The sequence below is a fragment of the Rhinatrema bivittatum genome, chromosome 7 (assembly GCF_901001135.1).
Source record: "Rhinatrema bivittatum chromosome 7, aRhiBiv1.1, whole genome shotgun sequence".
Classification (NCBI taxonomy): domain Eukaryota; kingdom Metazoa; phylum Chordata; class Amphibia; order Gymnophiona; family Rhinatrematidae; genus Rhinatrema; species Rhinatrema bivittatum.
This window is the reverse complement of record NC_042621.1, coordinates 9,194,387-9,199,819: the sequence shown is the minus strand read 5'-3', so window position 1 is coordinate 9,199,819 and position 5,433 is coordinate 9,194,387.

The following is a 5,433-nucleotide window of genomic DNA, read 5'->3' as shown; positions in this document are numbered from 1 at the left end:
TGCCTTGAAGGACAAACAGGTGATCTGAATTCCGGAAAGGCTTAGAAACTTCCAGATACCTGACAAAATGTCTCTTGACATCCAAGGGTTGCAATAGACAATACTCCTCCACATCTCTCTCTGCCCAACGATGGCAGGGAGATGGACTGATTCAAGTGAAACTCAGTGACCACCTTCGGTAAAAAGGAAGGAACAGTACGCAGCTGTCCTGCATCTGGAGTCACCTAAAGGAATGGCTCATGGCAAGACAAGACCTGGAATTCAGAAACCTTACACACAAAGCAAATTGCCACAGGGAACACCATTTTCAAGGACAGGAATCACAGTGGTCTAAACAGGGCCTGCCAAGAAAACAAATACCAATTAAGACTCCAAATGGGCACCAGAAACCGCAAGGGAGGACAAAGATTGTTCACTCCTTTCAGTAAACAGCCACATCAGGATGAGCTGACAAGTAACCACCATTTACCTGATCCCTGAAACAGGCGAGAACTACTACTTCCACCTTTAAGGAAATTGAGAGCAAAGCTTTATTCAAGTAATCCTGCAAAAATTCCAAAATGAGCAGAATCTTAACCAAGGAAGAAAGAGTACCTTGATCCTCTCACCAGGCCTCAAAACACACTCCAAATCCGCACATAGGCCAAGGAAATTAACTAACTCTCAGTAAGGTGGAAATCACCACCGCAGAGTATCCCCGCTTCAGCAAGCAAGCCCTTTCAAGGACCATACAGTAAGACAAAATTGAGGCAGATCTTCGTGAAGGACAGATCACTGCTGCAACAGGGTCCTGTGCACTGGAAGTCAAAGGGGGGAGTCCACCAGGAGCCTTCGTAGATCCACATACCATAGTTTCCTACCAGTCTGGAGCTACCAAGAGCACCATCCCTCTGTGGTGCTCGATCCTTGGAACCAATCTGCCCAACATAGGCTATAGAGGAAAGCCATACAGCAACTTGTCTTTTAGCCACTCCTGCATCGATCCCCAATGACGCTGGATTTCTCATCCGGCTGAAAAATCACAGAACTTTCACACACTGCGCAGTCGCCAGGAGGTCTAGGAATGGAATACCTCAGCGATCCAGAATCAGCTGAAATGTCTCGTCTGACAAAGCCCACTTTCCTGGATCCAGACTCTTTGCTGAGAAGTCTATACTTACATTGTCTCTTCCTGCTATGTGTGAGGCTGAGATCATCTGGAGATGCACTTATGTCACAATTGTTGTGTTGTCGATCGACTTTGCAGCCTGTCCTAACATGTAAACATGCCAACCAGACTGCCCTGGCCTCCAATCTGAGTGATGTTCCAGAGAGACTCTTCTGCATTCCAGTGTCCTTGCGCTGTCAGCTCCTGACAGTGAGCTCCCCAATCAGGAGAATCGCGTCCATCATCAGTACTAGGCAGTCCAGTGGGGGCTAGGGTGACTCCCTTCCTTAGATGATCCACCTGCAACCACCACTGCAGTTGGGAGCAGACCTCCATCGGCAAGTGGAGCCAAATCAAATAGTCCCAAGACTGTGGGTTCCACCAAGACAGCAGAGAGCACTGCAGAGGATACATATGCTCTCTTGCCCACGGCACCACTTCCAGAGTCGCCGCCATTAAGCCAAGTACCTGCAGGTAAGACTTCTAAATTCATGTTTCTGGCAGGAAAACTTGCCCAGCTTCGAAACGAACCGAACCTCAAGATATTCCAATGACTGAGCAGGCTGAAGACTGCTTTTGGCCAGGTTCAATACTCAGCTGAGTTCCCATAACAGGCTCTCTTCCAGCGACTTGGCGCGAATCAGCCAGTCATCCAAATACAGGTGTACTAGGGTTCCATCCTCTCAACTTTGCCGCAACCACTACCAATACCTTGGAAAATGTTCAGGGAATGGTGGCCAGTCCAAAGGGCAGCACCCAAAACAAAGTGGTGTCCCAGAACTGTGAACCACAGGAAATGTTGGTGTTCTAGTCGGTTGGGAATGTGGAGATACGCCTCTGACAACTGCACAGCCATTATCCCTGAGTGCAAAAGTTTCCATGCAAAAATGCTTCACTTGCAGAGAATGGTTGATGCCTTTGAGGTCTAGGATGGGATGAAAAGAGCCCTCCTCCTTTGGCACAACAAAATAAATGGAATATCGCCCCAAATTTCTTTGAGACTTGGGCACTGGGACCACAGCCCTCAGGAGCCTTGCCAATGTACCCTCCACTGCCTGCATCTTCTGCGAGGAGTGACAGACTCCATAAACACGTCCCAAGGTGCAGAACTCCATCTCATATCACCTCCAAGACCTACTGATCAGATGTGATTTCAATCCATCTCTGATAAAAGCGAGAGGCGTCCCATCTCCTGTTCCTGGGTGTGGGTCGGCAAACCTTCACTTGGAGACTCAAGAGGTTCCACTACTTCAGCCTGCAGCTCTCTTCTGGGTTGTCTGGTATGAATGGACTGAGACCTACCGAAGGATTGAGTCCTCTGAAAGACCACTCCTCTATAGAGTCAAAAACGCTTTGATCCACCAGCACAACCTCTCATGTTAAAGGAGCACTGCGCCTGCTTCTTATCCTCCAAACAAGGAACTGGAGATTTGCCCCACTTACTGGCCAGTTTCACCAACTCGCTCCAAACAAAAGCAAGCCATTAAAGGGCAACTTGGTGAGGTGAGTCTTGGAGGTCATATCAGCTGACCAATATCTCAACCATAACTGAAGCCTGACTGCTACTATCGAAGCCACCCCTCTGGCTAAAGTGCGGACCAGATCACAGCCCATATCTGCCAAGGCAGCAGCAGCTGGTTCCATAGCTGCCCTGGAATTTACCCCAGGGACATCAACCTCCTGGGAGAGAACAAGAGCCAGCCACCAAGGAACAAGACGTGATCTGCAAGGATACGGCTACTGATTCAAATGCTTGCTGAAGGATAATCTCAATCTCACGAGCATCTTTCAAGGCTGTTCCACCTTTCATGGGAATAGTGGTCTGCTTGGAGATTGCACACATGTGCATCTACCTTCGGAAAACAAAGCGTTCTCTTACCACTGGATTCAGAGGGGACAGGCCTTCCAAAACCCAACCCCCTTTGAAATTAGCCTTTGGGGCACCCCACTCAAGAGCAATCAATTCTTGAATGGCTTCCATTACGGATTTCTCTTTGGCTCAGACGCTGAATCTGCCCCAGGAACTCCAAGCATTTTTAAGGTCTGGGAAATCAGAGCTGGCAGTACCATCTCTATGAAAGAACCGTAACCGTTCTATACGGTTCTAATCTGGGGGAAATTTCACCATCCTCAAGAGAGTCAGGATCGGCGTATAATCTGGATGTCCCGCTGCCACTCTAGGAGTGCTCTGGCGCTTAACAGAAGGTCCAGGCAAGGTTCCTACCTGTGCCTCTGCTGTGGGAGCATTAGACAGGGCTGCGGACTGTGCTTAAAGAAAGGATTGCAACCCCTGGAAAAAATAGAAGTATCCAGACCAGGAGGTACCTGAGGAGTACTCACTGAGCTACCTTTCTCTATTGAGGAACCAGTTAGGGAGTTCCAAAATCAAGTGCCCCACCTGAGTTGCTTTACCCAGACCCACATCCAGCTGGGAAGAACCAGGCTTAGTAAAATCAGAGGAAGACAAGTTTCCCAGAGCCTCCAAACAGCGCTGGCACAAGTCAGTGGGCACTGCTGGCTGAGATGTCAGAGTATGATAAGCAGTGCAAAGAAAAGGACACTAAGCCTTCTGAGGCACAGGCACTATTTATGGCCGACCATGTGCTGAGTGGCAGCCGGAGGCATTCATCTAGCTGTTTTTCTTTTTTTTTTTCATATGCACGCTCAACCTAGGTGCCCAAAATTATGCATTCAACACTTAGGTGTCACACACCTAGGCGCTCAAAAATAAGTGTCACAAAAAACTTAAACGCGCAGTACAAGTTGTGCTCAGATGTAAGTGTGCGACCACTATGGCGGTGCTTAATGTGGACGCACAGACTACAAGGCCTGTGTGACCAAAAACTGAGCACACAAACTGGATGCACAGCTAGACGCACAAGCTAGACCAACATTCCTGTAGAGGGCAGCCTTAGAAAGCGCATGAAATGCCATTGCATACTCGGAGCGATCCTAGCCTAAGGAGGCTGCTCAACTCGCCAGGCTGCTTCCTCGACCTCCCACAGATCAGGACGAATGTCAGAACGATGCACCGAACACGGATACCTGGGGAAGGAGGAAACCCTACACAACAAAACACCTCCTTTAAGTCTATGTATGTATGTACACACACTTTTTAACTTACCCGGCAGAATACAGAGACTGTCTCCAGCTGTGGGGGGAGAGGACATGCGCTCAGCTTCCTGCACCTGCTGCCTTTCAGCTGCTAAGTCCATGCCAGCTGAAAAACCAGCTATTGGACCAAGGAGCTCATCTGAGGGACCACGGAAATAGCTTCAGGAATTCTCAACTGTAGGAGGGACCATTTGGTATCACCGTAGGAGAGTGGGATGGATTTATTTCCTCAATTCTCCTTTTCTTTAAAATGAAGCAATCCCCAGAGGGGAGATACATGTCCACCATCTGCTGGAGATGGAGAATACTGGCAGGCTGATGTCACTGCAGGGCTATATGTACAGTGACTTCAGTTTGCTCCATCTGAATCAGCTGATAAAGATGCATAACCTACTTGTTCTTGATTCATCAGTCCCTCTCATGCCCTACCCCTGTTGGAAGCTATCAGAGATGCTCTCAAAAATCTAGCACAGCAGCAGGCATCTGAATGCCAAAAACAAAGGGAGAAGATGCTCCTCCTACATAGGATTTTCTCCCCATTTGCATAACCTTCAAACCCCATTTATAGCCCTGCTATTGACAAAATAATCCTTTTGTCTAGAGGTTTGGGAAGCCACATACCAGGGTTTCCTCTAGAACACAGAATGTGTGCCTCTCAAGTCCTGACAATAGGTGTTTCATGACTGGAAGTCTGCAAACCTGCCCCATCTGCTGCTTTTGAGTCACTAAGCCAGCCTTCCTGAATGTTACTTTTCCAGCAAAGACTTACAGTGCTGCAGTTCAGAACCACACTCCTACGTCACTGCACAAAAGTGGTGGCTTTGGTGCAGGTAGGATAGAGTGGCAGATATCTGTGCAGACTGGAGATAACCCAGAAGGGAATCTGTGGCTTTTTAGTGGGCTTCACTGCATACTGAAATGCTGCTCATTATCAATCCCTGAAATACTATGGCCATTGCTGGAGCTCAACCATGATATGAGCAGGAAAGGGATAGATGGACACAGATTTATTTATGTAGTATGTAACACTTCAGTGGCAAAAACTAGTTGCAGAAAAAGAGGATCTATGTGTCTGTCTGATCTAAATTATGACATCACCTCCTTTTTCACCTTCAACGGCTGTTACATATGCAAGACAACTCAGGCTTTATACCATAGAGTAACTCGAGGGC